Source organism: Macaca fascicularis, chromosome 4 (genome assembly GCF_037993035.2).
Source record: "Macaca fascicularis isolate 582-1 chromosome 4, T2T-MFA8v1.1".
Classification (NCBI taxonomy): domain Eukaryota; kingdom Metazoa; phylum Chordata; class Mammalia; order Primates; family Cercopithecidae; genus Macaca; species Macaca fascicularis.
In genome coordinates, this window is record NC_088378.1 from 99,641,374 (window position 1) to 99,654,675 (window position 13,302).

At 35.5% G+C, this 13,302-nt stretch overlaps 1 protein-coding gene and 1 non-coding gene across 10 annotated transcripts in view; both read left to right on the forward strand.

Annotated features, from left to right (window-relative positions):
• Nucleotides 1-13,302, forward strand: part of FILIP1 (filamin A interacting protein 1) — a 311,264-nt gene that overhangs the window by 121,016 nt on the left and 176,946 nt on the right. The window lies entirely within an intron of this gene.
• Nucleotides 10,489-10,649, forward strand: LOC123573280 (U1 spliceosomal RNA). Its single transcript, XR_006697996.1, has one exon. It is a non-coding gene; the product is annotated as a U1 spliceosomal RNA (small nuclear RNA).

Here is a 13,302-nt window from a genome sequence, read left to right on the forward strand (position 1 = left end):
TACACCTTGCAGTGGCTATGTTCCTGTCTTAAGAGAACTGAAACTCAGGATCGTTGCCTGGCTTTACTTTTAAGATCTTGACTTAAGGATTTTTTATTACTTTCTGGGTCCATTTCTATGACTGCACCTCAGTTTTGTACTAGAGTCACATAGGTAGAAAAAGAAGTAAAGCAAGGACCAGAACTTAAATCCCCTGAGCCCCAGTCTATTACTTTTTTCTATCACACAATCATAATAAAGTAGCTAATATTTAATGAATGCTTTCTGTATGTTAGGCACTAACAGTTTCATGAGGCAGATACACATATACTATATATTTTACAGATAAGGAGGCTGAGGGAATTGTTCATCCTCCCCTCAGCCCCCAGCAAGCAGGTGGCAAGTCTGGGATGAGTCCAGGCAATTGGACTCCCCAGCCTGGGCTTGTAAGCTCTTAATCACTTTGCTATTCTGGAGCCCACTCTGAAAATATAAGGTGTTGGATGGCAGCTGCTCCCTCATATCAGCATCAAGGGTCTTGTTGCAGCTGGTTATGGTGCCCTTAGTTCCTGCTAACTGGGCTTTCTGCTTGACTAGAGATTGGGTCCTTGCCTTTCCCTCTATTTTCCCAATGAGTGGCCCAATTGGAGACAACCTATTCTTGTCAAGATTTTGTTATAATGCTCTATTTCCCCTAGTGACTTTGTTTCTTATTTCCTGTCTTTCCTTTCTCTTGGGGACCAATATAATATTTTATGCCTTACTTTTGGGCACATGAACTTTACCCCAGACATTCTGAACACAAATTCTACTGTCTTGTTTGGATCCTTGACTTTTCGCCTAGTCTTGTGAGTTTGGCTGGGTTCCCCATTTATCCTGGGATTCCTCTCTCTGGACCTCCCCCTATCTTCTCTCACAATACCAGCAACAACAGGAAAGGATTAATCACTTTGCTTTCCTATACAGCCGGTACATTGGAAACAAGTTGATCTGTCCTGTGAAACTGACAGGTCAGTGTGTTAATGTACTCTGAAGAACTTTTAAAATCTACATTTTTAGGTAGCGTGTATGGAATTAATTTTCTGATTGATTCTTTAAGTTTGAAATTCTGTAGAACAGGCTCTTTCACACCTAGAGAAAAATTTATGTGTGTTGTCTGGTAAAACGAACCTTACTAAGATGAAAATCACCAATAACAAATACTGTAGCACAGGTTTTTCTAAGCAATAGAAAGCAAACAAAAAATGAAAAGAATCTTATAATTATCATATAACACATATTTACATGTAAATTCAAAAAATTCAATGTGATAAATAAATTCTGTTATGACTTGGCACTGTTTTTAGAATCACCTTGCACCAAACAAGTACTCAATAACTGTTAAATTGAATTCATTAAATATCATGAAATTGATAAAGTAAATATTAATGACCAGTTTCCATTGATTGAAGTGAGCATAATTTTTCCTTGATAAACATGGCAGTAACAATTAGTGACCATTGGTGATTATTTCTCTGCTTCTCAGTTTTCTCTAAACCTTTATGGTCATGTATTGCTTTTCTAACAATATTAATTAAAAATAAACAAATGTTTTAAATGTTCACTAGAGTATCACAGAATAACCAATTCATAACTAAGTGGGAGCTGGACTTAGTAGCTCTAATGAGCATGATGCATACATGTTTCCATTAATAGACTAGAATTCTTACTTTAAAATACAGTGGCATAGACACATAACTATTGACAAAAGTCTAATTGCAGCTACTGACCCAAAACCACAACCAGGCTGTAGTTCATTAGCTGGAAACACTTCCATCCTTGGAAATCTATTTTGGAGTTAGGATTGCTCCACTCCTCTACAAGTGGTAAAGCAACAGCTGCCTTTTAATTAATGTTTCTGCTGACAGTTCCAGCTGATGAATACCATTGAATTTCCCTATTACCATCAATACTATCTACATTGCTCCAAAAGGATATATTGAGTATAATTGCTTTATTTTGCCTTATTTCACCTTATTTCTTTCTCACATCACTTCTTCCAAATTCCAGTGATGCCATTATTTACATCACCATTCACATCTTCCAGGGAATAAAGTCCCAGTGGAACACATGTGTTCCTGGTGATGTATTGTGATGGAATCTCACCAAAACGAGCACGTGAAATGCTGAGCTCAGAGAAGAGGACAAGGGGGAAAACCAGATGAAAGTGGCCTGTGGTTTCTCAGAAAGTGAAGAATTTTGTCCTTTTGAGAGAAAGATTAGGGAAAAAACAGAGCTCTTGTTTTTCTACATTGTATTAGTGAAAGATTAAAATCATCCCATTTGAACTATATCTGGGTTATATTATTTCAATTTCTCTTTCCAGACACTTTCTCATAGGAGCTGAATTTTAACAGAGCTTTCACTGTTAATTGTGTGAGAATTTAGAAGGATTTGGTCTGTGTGAAAGTACATGATTATAGAGTGAGGTCCACTCAGTCTGCTCATCTTAAACAATATGTCCTGGGACTCAATCAGGCAAGGCTCATGTTTTGCAGCTAAAAGAGGGGTTGGATTGATGCTGAACTGAGAGAACATAGGATCTAAATGGCATGCCATCAGATGGTAGAGTGGTTCAAGCTAGCAGCTGGCATCTGAAGGTCTAACATGCGGTTATGGGGTATTCTGGCAGGCGGTTAGAGGATGCCTGCATTCTGACACAGGCAGGGAGTCAGTCCACATTTGGGCAAGCTTGTCAGCAGGAGCAGGAGGGAGAGCAGGGAGGTGGGAATCAGGAACAGGATAGCTGTGGAGGAGGAGCAGTCCTAGAGACTGTGAGTGAGATGCCAACATTGTCATACAATGTCAAAACAACTAAGAGGATGCTAAATCCTAGTGCTGGGCTAGAGTTCTTTGTGTCTCTCCTGCTTCACATTTAGTAAAAATAATGTACTCATTCACCAACTATTTTTTGAAACTCATGTGTTCAGGCACTGAGCTAGGGATTGGGATACAACGGTGAATGTTATATTATCTCTGCTCTCTAACAGGAGTTACAGGCAAAACAGTGGCAATTTCAACACCAAGCGACTAGTGGGTAAATGGTTTAGTGGGACCACAGAAATGGGACCACTCACCTGGTTTGGGATGGTCAGTGATTGGTCCAGAGACAGTATAAAGTGACTCTTGCTGTGGGAAAGGGAACTGTAGAGGCCGAAAACAAGATAGGGCCTGATAAACAAGGTCTAAGGGAATGCATCAGACATGAGTGTTATTGAAAAGCTCAAACATCTGACTTGTTACAACAAGTCTACATAGCTCTACCAATAGTGGGGAATTAGTGAGTTGCTTTCTTTCACTTACATGACAATTTTAATGTTTTAAAAAATAATGTGATGAAGAGGTCTGCTATATACATATATATTCATCATAGTTAAATCTTTAGTGGCCATAATGAGGCAACCAAAGAAGCCTCTTGCGGGCTAGAAAATTCCTGACCCTCAAACCACATTGCTGAGTATTTTTTTCTAAACAGTGACTACTTGAGAGTATGTTTAAAAACAGATGATGAATGCTTCCTATAAAAGTATTTGCTTTAGGACTTTTATAAGTTTGTGCACTTTGAAAAAATACTTACATATATTCAACACTCCACTTCAAGTGCCTAACTGCTGCTGAGGCAATAAACCTAGGTCGTAGTCAGAAAATTTTTGAAGCACATGTTGGAGAATTGCCTTACCACATATTAAAATGAATTTTGAACCAGAAGCAGTGGAGGTTGAAGGGGGAGTATCGATTGAGCCCAGGAGTTCAAGTCTAGCTTGGGCAATAGAGTGCAGCTGAGTCTCTTTAAAAAAAAAAGAATTTTGAACCCATATTAATTAAAACACTTTGCAGGTGGTATCAGAATCAGTTCACATCAGATGAGGAGATCAAGGGAAAATAGTAGAAGGTTCAGGAAAGTATATACCTATAAAATTGGTGTACATTTTTAATACTATAAAAATGTAGTATTATAAAAAATAGATTTCAAATCTATACTGAAAATATGAATTATTCCATCAACAGGGTTGAAATAACTGGAAAAATATGAAATTAAATTCCTGTTACAACTTAACTAAAATATGCACTAGATGGACCAGAAATTTAAGTCTAAAAAAATGAAGGTGAAATACTAACAAAAAAAACTACAAACATATATAGGTGGGGAAGGCTTTCCTAAGTAAGACAAAAAGTCAGTAAAACATAAGACTAAAACATTTGATTCCATAAAAACTGAATGAAAACTTTTACACTGAAAAAAAAACCCCTTATAACCATCATGAGCAAAGTTAAAATTCAAACAACAATTTGTGACCAAAATAATCAGGAACAAATGTCCTTAATATAAGACTTTTGTTTTGTTTTGTTTTTGAGATACAGTTTTACTCTGTGGCCCAGGCTGAAGTGTAGTGGTACGATCTTGGCTCACTGCAACCTCTGCCTCCTGGGTTCAAACAATTCTCATGCCTCAGCCTACTGAGTAGCTGGGATTATAGGCGCATGCCACCACGCCAGGCTAATTTTTGTATTATTAGTAGAGATTGGGTTTCACCATGTTGACCTGGCTGGTCTTGAACTCCTGACCCCAGGTGATCCACTGGCCTTGGCCTCCCAAAGTGCTGGGATTACAGGCCTGAGCCACCACTCCAGGCCAAGACTCTTTTAAATGAAAATAGAAAAAGAGACACAATAGAAAAATTGACAAATGACATAAATAATTTGGAATAAATATGTGAAAAACTACTTAATCTTACTTATAATCACTTATAATTAAAAATTAAATTAAAAGAAGATGTATTATTTCAACCAATACATTGACAAAGACAAAAAAATTCAATACCCAGTATGATAAGGGTATGAGGAAATTGACACTCTATGTTGCTGGTGGGAAAACCAACTGCAAAAGTTTCCAGAAAAGCAACAATATGTGGCAAAAATCCTTATAATCAGAAGAAAAATAAGAATATTTCCATTTTGAGAAATAAAAAAATCTAAACACATGCAGTGCTTTTGAGAGTACATTGTTTGTTCTTCCTCCTATTGTTCTCAAATCTATTGACTTGTAAAAATTTGGCAGACCTAGAGACTGTTACATGAAAAAAACAGCCAATATACTTCTTTCTCAGTTGCTTGATAGGATTTCCTAGGAGGGACCTTGTTAGAATAGGATTGTTAAAACAAGGCTGCATAGTCCTTAAGTGTCAAGTACATCTTGATAGCAACTTGTTTCCTTACTTTTGTATTATTAAAACAAACTGATAGCCAAAATTGACACATTTATGACTAGATCATGAGGGTGAGGGACCAAGGAGCAGGTGGAAGAAATGGCTAATTGCACCAAACAACTCTTTGCCATGGATCATTACCTAGAATAAAATTACTCAGGCTCATTAAACTGTTTTGGGCATGAAATACTCTGAAAAAAAATTGATTTACCATAGTATTTGTAGATACTGGTAGATGCTAAAAGATAATTGACTCTAACCTCTTTTTAGGAAAGATGATGAAGTTGAGACCTAGAAAGTTTAACTTTCTCAAGGTCATACAGCTTATTAATTCAGATGTATGAATTCATAGACAAGTGACAATGCTGTGGCACATATCTTCCTAGAATCCAGAACACCACCTGTCTTACTTTATTTCCCAAGATACCTGTTGTATAAGAGCTGTTATAACTGTTGTATGATTTCTCTGTATCCTCATGCCTCTAGCACCACCAGATGTTGGGCTTTTCGGCAGCTCACTACCCATCAATCTTGCCTGTTACTCCAGGGTGTGGAGAGAGGCTGGTGCTAACCTAAGCTCCAGTTATAGAGTGATGTCTGGGGTGAATGTGTCCTATGTGGTGTCCATTGAAGGTGGTAAATGATTCTCAGCTGCTTCTCACTGCACTGACAGCAGGGTCATTTTGTGAATGGGTAGGGAGCAGCAATTTGAGTGAAATCTCACTCAAGATCTTGTGTGCTAACATTTTTCTTCTTTCTCCTGGGGAAGCACTTTTTTGGAAGAAGCCACTCCTGAAACATTACCCCGAGTAAAGCTAAGCATGAAGCATTTTAAGCCAAGCTGATCACCTAGATTATCTTTTGCTGTTTGATCCTGCAAAGAATGTGCTGAGATGAGTAGTAGTGCTGTATCACATAAGTTGTCCTTTCGTTTTCATACATTGGGCTCAAGCGAATGAAATCTCTTTACTTCTCTCATACCCACAGGTGAAGAGGAGTGAGTCCAAGCATCATATTTAATTCTGTTAATTACAATGTAAGTGTAAATAATACCAACAACGGCGCTCTAGTTTCAACTTCTGTTTGATGATTGTCAGACCCAGAAATCTAACAAACAGTACATTATTCAACGGATTTTTCACATTGTCCATTTGTAGACCTCTTTTCTTTAAACAGTCTAGCAAATTATATTCTCATATTCTTGTTTCCTATTATCTTTTGTAGCCTCCTTGACATAATCATACTGTGACTTATGGGAATTGTTTCCCCCTCTTCCCTTTTCCTCTGGGTTCAGGCTTGGATATGTACAAATTTTGTCCCTCTGCATCACACGAGGACCCTTTCCATTAGGCCTTGTATTCAACTTCCTATGCTTTCCTGAGCTTATTCTTTATTATCTCTTATTTACCTTTTATTCAGAATTTTTTTCTTTCTCCTTATTTTTTTAGATATTAAAACATTTTAAAATTATTAATATAATTTTTGGTGGACAAATTATAATTACATACATTTTTGGAGTATAATGTGATGTTTTGATATATGTATACATTGTGGCATGATTAAATCGGGCTAATTAATATTTATCACCTATCATTTTGTATAGTGAGACATTTGAAATTTACTCTCTTATTTTGAACTATGTAATGCCTTATTATTGATTGTAGTCATTCTGCTGTGACATACATCTCAAAACTTACTCTTCTTGTCTACCTGAACTTTTGTACCCTTTAATCAACAACTCCCCATTCTTTTCCTCTCCCCCACTCCAAGTCTCTGGTAACCATCATTTTACTCTCTATTTCCATGATTTAACTTTATTAGATTCCACATATAAATGAGATCATGCAAGAACCCTTTTTCTGTTATTTCTTCTGCTTCAGCCAGTCTTAGAGCGTCTTTCAACGTTAATATACATGAAAGCTACACAAAATCAAGGCACTTTTATTAATGTTGTAGAAAAAGGTATATTCACAGGGATAATTTTTTAACCAATAATTAACCTTCAAACTCAAGATGTATTATCAATTTCCAATTAAAACTGGTAACTCCAATCATTCTCCAGGAAATATCCACCTTGGAGGAAGGACCCAACATTTCTTCCATATTGTTGTATAACAGAGCAGAGTTCCAAGAACAAATTGATATTCAATGAGGAGATCAAACCAAACACTAGGGAGCAGGAAGATTGTCTGTCATGACTCTTCCTAGGTTTTAACATTTGTTTTTCTATTTTGGAATTTGGTGCTGTAAGGAGGAATAGTGTCTACTATGCTCAGAAACAGGGAGAACATGGTGTGAGTACAAGGGTTGTAAAGGGTGCTCAATATACTAAGAAAAGGCCAGAATCTTCATTATATAAAGTCCTTAGCTAAATTCCAGATATTTTTCATAAGTGCATTGGAGCAATAGCTTAACTTTAAAAGGAGAGTTATAAATAGGTATGTAAAATATGCATGTAGAATAATTGAGCACCATTTTACGAAATATTCCCGAAAAGATTCTGCATAATGTTGATGTTTAATTACTTTCTTTAACTCAACTTAAATTCTTTATTAATAGTGGTTGACTTATTTGTTCAGTTTTGTTCAGACCAACTGAAGTTTACAACTGATTAAACTGAGGGTATAATCTCTTATGTTTTGTGTGATCTGGACCTGACTACAGAAGCAATTTCCCAGGTCACCTAAATCCCAGTTAAACTGAATGACAAATTAAGAATCATGATACCGATAAGACCCAATCTCTAAGCTGTCACCTGAATATGATGATCATCAATGTCACTTTTTTTCTTTTTTCTTTTCTTTTCTTTTCTTTTCTTTCTTTCTTTCTTTCTTTCTTTCTTTCTTTCTTTCTTTCTTTCTTTCTTTCTTTCTTTCTTTCTTTCTTTCTTTCTTTCTTTTTCTTTTCTTTCTTTCTTTTTTTTTTTTTTGACGGAGTCTCACTCTATCACCCAGGCTGCAGTGGCGTGATCATGGCTCACTGCAACCTCCACCTCCCAGGTTCAAGTCATTCCCCTGCCTCCACCTCCCAAGTAGCTGGGATTATAGGCATCTGCCACCATACCCGACTAATTTTTGTATTTTTAGTAGAGATGGGATTTTGCCATGTTGGCCACACTGGTCTTGAACTCCTATCCTCAAGTGAACCGCCTGCCTCAGCCTTCCAAAGTGCTGGGATTATAGGTGTGAGCTACAGCACCTGGCCAATGTTACTTTTAATATAACTATTAAAGCTATTGGCTCTAGAAAGAAAGTAAATGACAGATAATAATAGTTACTTTTATTGAGTGCTTCCTACCATATCAGGAACTGTGCTAAATGCTTTATGTCCATGAGATAACTATTATCATTTTCGTTTTATGGATATAATCATACTGTTTTTTGAATTCTTCTCTAAGACATGATCTAAACTCTTGTCAACTAAAATTTGGGCTTGTCTAAAACCTCAGATATGTAGATTTTTACAGAATGAGGCGAGGCTCATAAAATAATTTTTTTCCTAATAGATTTTCTAATACTTGATAGTTTTGATTTGTATACAAAATTCACTATGAAATTTAAAAATCTACCCCCAAAGATATTATCAGAGTAAAAAAATGTGAGCCACATTTAGTCTTTTTAATTTTCTAAACCTCAGAAAGATTTTTTATTGTTTTAATAACAGCATCATCATAATATATTAAGATGCTGTGCTGTCGTTTGTAGGGAATGGTGGAACAAGGGATGATGGTTAGCCATCATAAATTCAACCAGTACTGTGAGCTGATTTCAGGAGAGGAATTGAGCATCCATTATTTCCTGCCAGATTGCTCTCAGGATTATTGGGAAATAAATATTTCCTTGTGGAAGGCTAACTGCTCTTAGAGCAAATCTTCAATCTTCACCTGTGTCTCTGGAACTACTTCACTGACCAGCCCAGACTATGTGTGATTTATAATTCAAATAAACATTGATTTATATTTAAGACATACTTTATTGAAAAGTTTTAATTATACTCACTTTAAGTTAGAGATCAATTAAACCTGTATTAGTCCATTCTTGCATTGCTATAAAGACATATCTACAACTGAGTAATTTAAAAAGAAAAGAGATTTAATTGGCTCATTTTCTGCAGGCTGTGCAAGAAGCATGATGCTGGCATATGCTTGGCTCTTGAGGAGGCCTCAGGAAATTTACAATCATGGCGGAAGGTGAAGTGGAGAGTAGGCATGTCACATGGCCAGAGCAGGAGCAGGAGAGAAGGGGGGCGGGTGCCACACACTTTTAAATGACTAGATCTCATGAGAATTCCATCACTATTGCAAGGACAGTACCAAGGTGATGGTACTAAACCATGAATGAGAAACCACCCCCATGATCCAATCACCTCCCACCAGGTTCCACCTCCAACACTGGGGATTACAATTTAATACAAGATTCGAGTGGGGACACAGATCCAGACCATATCAAAACTTTTGTCTAATATCTTCTTTAAATACCTAATGAGTATAATTGTCTCATGGAAAAAGGAAGCTCTGGGAAACCTAATGTACAGCTCACTCACTGCTGTCATGTCAATTGCAGACCTCTCAAGCAAGCACTGCTGGAAGAAAGAAGAACTAGCATCTCAGTTCTTTTGGTCCCTCTGTTTGCATACACTGATTGTTCTTCAAGAGAAGAAGCAAGACCCATTTTTGGGTCTGACATATGGCTACTTACTAGTTACTTCCTCCTTCACTTCCAGTCCTTCAGTAATAGGAGGTGGTAATACAGAGAGCATGGATGTTTAACTGCATCATGGGTATATGATGGTAGCATTATTGTTATAGTGAAAAGTTAGAAACAAATACATGTTTAATAATAGGGTGCTATTAACCAAGAAAAGGTGAGATTTGAATAGCTCTTAATACATCCACTTAATGACAATCTGCAGACATAAAATGTGAGAGTAAATGATATTAATAAAATAATATATTGAGTAAAAATAAATGCATTACAGAAAGTATCTTTAAGATTCTATTGCAAAAACAAGAAGATTATATTTCTAACATTAACAGTAACCATTTCCATTTGGAGATATAAATGTGTGATTTTAAATTTCTACATTAAGCATGAATTACATTTAATAAGGAAAACAGTTGAAGCTATTTCAAAATAATTTAATGGATCAGCTCACATGGCCAAATAGATAAGAAATACTCCTTTTAAACTCAAAATTTAATAAGATATTCTCTAGAGGTCATAGTGCCAAAATTGTATGTGTGTATGTTTATACCCTTACCTTCTTCCATAAAAAGTATTAAAACCATGATCAGGAAGGTGGTTTTCCCAGGGCGAGGCTCATACACTGCACACCGGATGTGCTGACCCCTGTGATTTCCCCAAATGTGGGAAACTTAACTGCATAATTTGTGATAGTGGGGGACTGCGTTCATGCTTTCCCCTTAAAAAAAAGTTTTCATGTGGATTTGGTAGAGATTGTTATCCATTGTCCCAAATAAAACTATGTCTTTATGTTTTTAAATAAAACATTTCTTAGTTAGCATATGCATGGACATTTTGCTTTCCCATGAGTGAATTTGTTTCATTTTGTTTTTTAAAGATCGAACAGTCACATATTTACAGAAAAGCTGGAAGCACAGACAAAGACTTTTTTTTTTTTTCTTGAAACACTGGAGAGTAATTTCTGATCTGATGTCTCACATTTCTTTCGTTGGATCACCTACAAACAAGGATATTCATCCGTATAACTACAACACTAGCATCAAGGTTAGGAAATTAACATTGATACATCACTATCATCTAATACTCAGAACCCATTTAAGTTTCTCAGTTGTCCCAGAAATGTCTCATATAGTGAAATAATTTATTTCAGAATCACACATGGCACTCAGTTGTGTCTCCTTAGTTTATTTCACTCTGTAACATTTCCTTAGCCCTTCTTCTCTGGCCCTTTAAAGTCCTATAATATTGTATCGTAAATAAGCACTTTGAGGAATCAAAGTAAATGATCCTTCCTCAAGATTGTCCATAAAGTTAAAAAGCAACATACGATCTTCTCAACTTTAGTCGGTTTGAAAGTAGTCAGACCTGGTTTCATATCCACACTCTGCAACTGAGAAAGCCTTTGCTCTACCATACCCACAGTCTACCCTCTAGAGTATAGACCTTAATTAGAAAGGTAGAAAAATATTGAAATAGGTGATGAGAAGAGAAAAGTAAAAATATGGCAAAGAGAATTTGAGATTTGGAAATGTGCTGTTTCTTTCAATCTTTATGAGGCTTAAGATGGGTTTTTGGAAGACGTAATATTTAGGACATACTTTATATGATGTCTCTGTGACCAATATATGTGTTGTGAAGATAATTTGATGCTTTTAGTTCTTTAAATATTTCTTCTTAAATAAACCCATTCAGTCCATTAACCATGGTTAATGTTTTCCCACTGGTTTGTACATGTCATAGTTAAAGACCAATGTAGACTAGCAGGGAAGTAGAAAAAGAAAAATTAGTACATTCATGAATTATTCTCTGTTCTACTTTAGACAAGTTAATTTTCCTTAAATTATCAGGTTCCGTCTTAATCATAGGCCATTTGTGGTTATCAAGAAATAAATGTTTGTATGTTTGGCCTTCACAATCTTACATTTCCCACTAAAAGCCAATTCAATTAATCCTTTAACATCTTGTCACAAAACATTCAATGTGGGAATCAAAATTTTTAAAAAATGGATAATTCTTAGATTTATAAAATTGTTCTCCCAATGAATATTAACTAAGACTTGAGAAAAACTATTCTATTAAATTAACATTCAAATGTTCTAATTATATTAGGAGGGTAACTCTTGTTCCCAGAATAATCATTTTAGAAATTAAAGAGCACTTATATCATAGCACCCTGGGTGGGTAAATGAAGCTTCATCCAAAACATGGCCCCCAAAAATAAAGTCCCACCCAAGATTACCTTTCATTTTTTAAGACCAGAGAGTAAAGGATTATACTCCTGTGGTATGACATGCAACATCTTTGGATTTTCCAGTAATATGAATGAAAAGAAGAAATAGCTTAGATTTTATAAAGACTGTTGTTTCACTGATTTCACCAGTTTAAAGCAACTTGCTTGCAGTACTTTACAATTATAATTTGTACGTTAAAAAATTTAAATTACCTTAGTAATAGATTCTCCTTATAAAAAGTTATAACTTTACAGATCAAGTTGACATACCCTTTGATTATTGCCCTCTGTAATGCCCCCATCTTAGTCTCCTCTCTAGAAATAGTCACTGTTAACAATATAATGTATATGCTTCCAGAATTCTCCATAGCATTGCTCATAGAAGATATATCTATGTTTGTATTTTAGCATAAATGATATGTACATTAATTCACCTGACAACATGACTTAGACATTTTTTCAGTTCAAATAGGTTCACTTCATTTTAGAAAATTGCAGCGTGTTCTTCCATAGAAAGGATGCACAATTATTTCTTTAGTCATTCTTGATTTTGTGAATATTTAAATTGTTCTGAATTTTTCACTGTTACAAATAATATTATGATGAAGATTCTTGTACTTGTTTCCTCAATACCTACTCCAAATTTAGTTGACTCTGAGGTAGATACTAACAGTAGAATTTTGAGGTAACAGGATATGTAAAGTGATCCATGAATGCACAATACTTACATTTGAATTCCCTTCAGCAGTGTATAAATATACTTATTGAATTTAAATTTGAATTTCCTCCATCAAAGTGAGGTTGAATGCCAGTTTATATAAATCTTGATTATTTTTATTAGTTCTTCTGTGAGTTACCAGTTTATATTATTGGTCTATTTTTCAAATAGATGATTCTTTTCTTTCTTTAAATGATTTGTTGATTCTAATCCTTTATTATTATTTAGGTTGAAATACCTTCTCCTAGTACTTGTCTTTTCACTTTTATACTGCTGTGGTTGATGTAGTTAAACTCATTATATTTTCTTTTCTTTTTTTTTTTTTTTTTTTTTTTTTGAGACAAGGTCTTGCTCTGTCACCCAGGCTGGAGTGCAGTGGTGTGATCTCCTTTCACTGCAACCTCCGCCTCTCGGGTTCAAGCAATC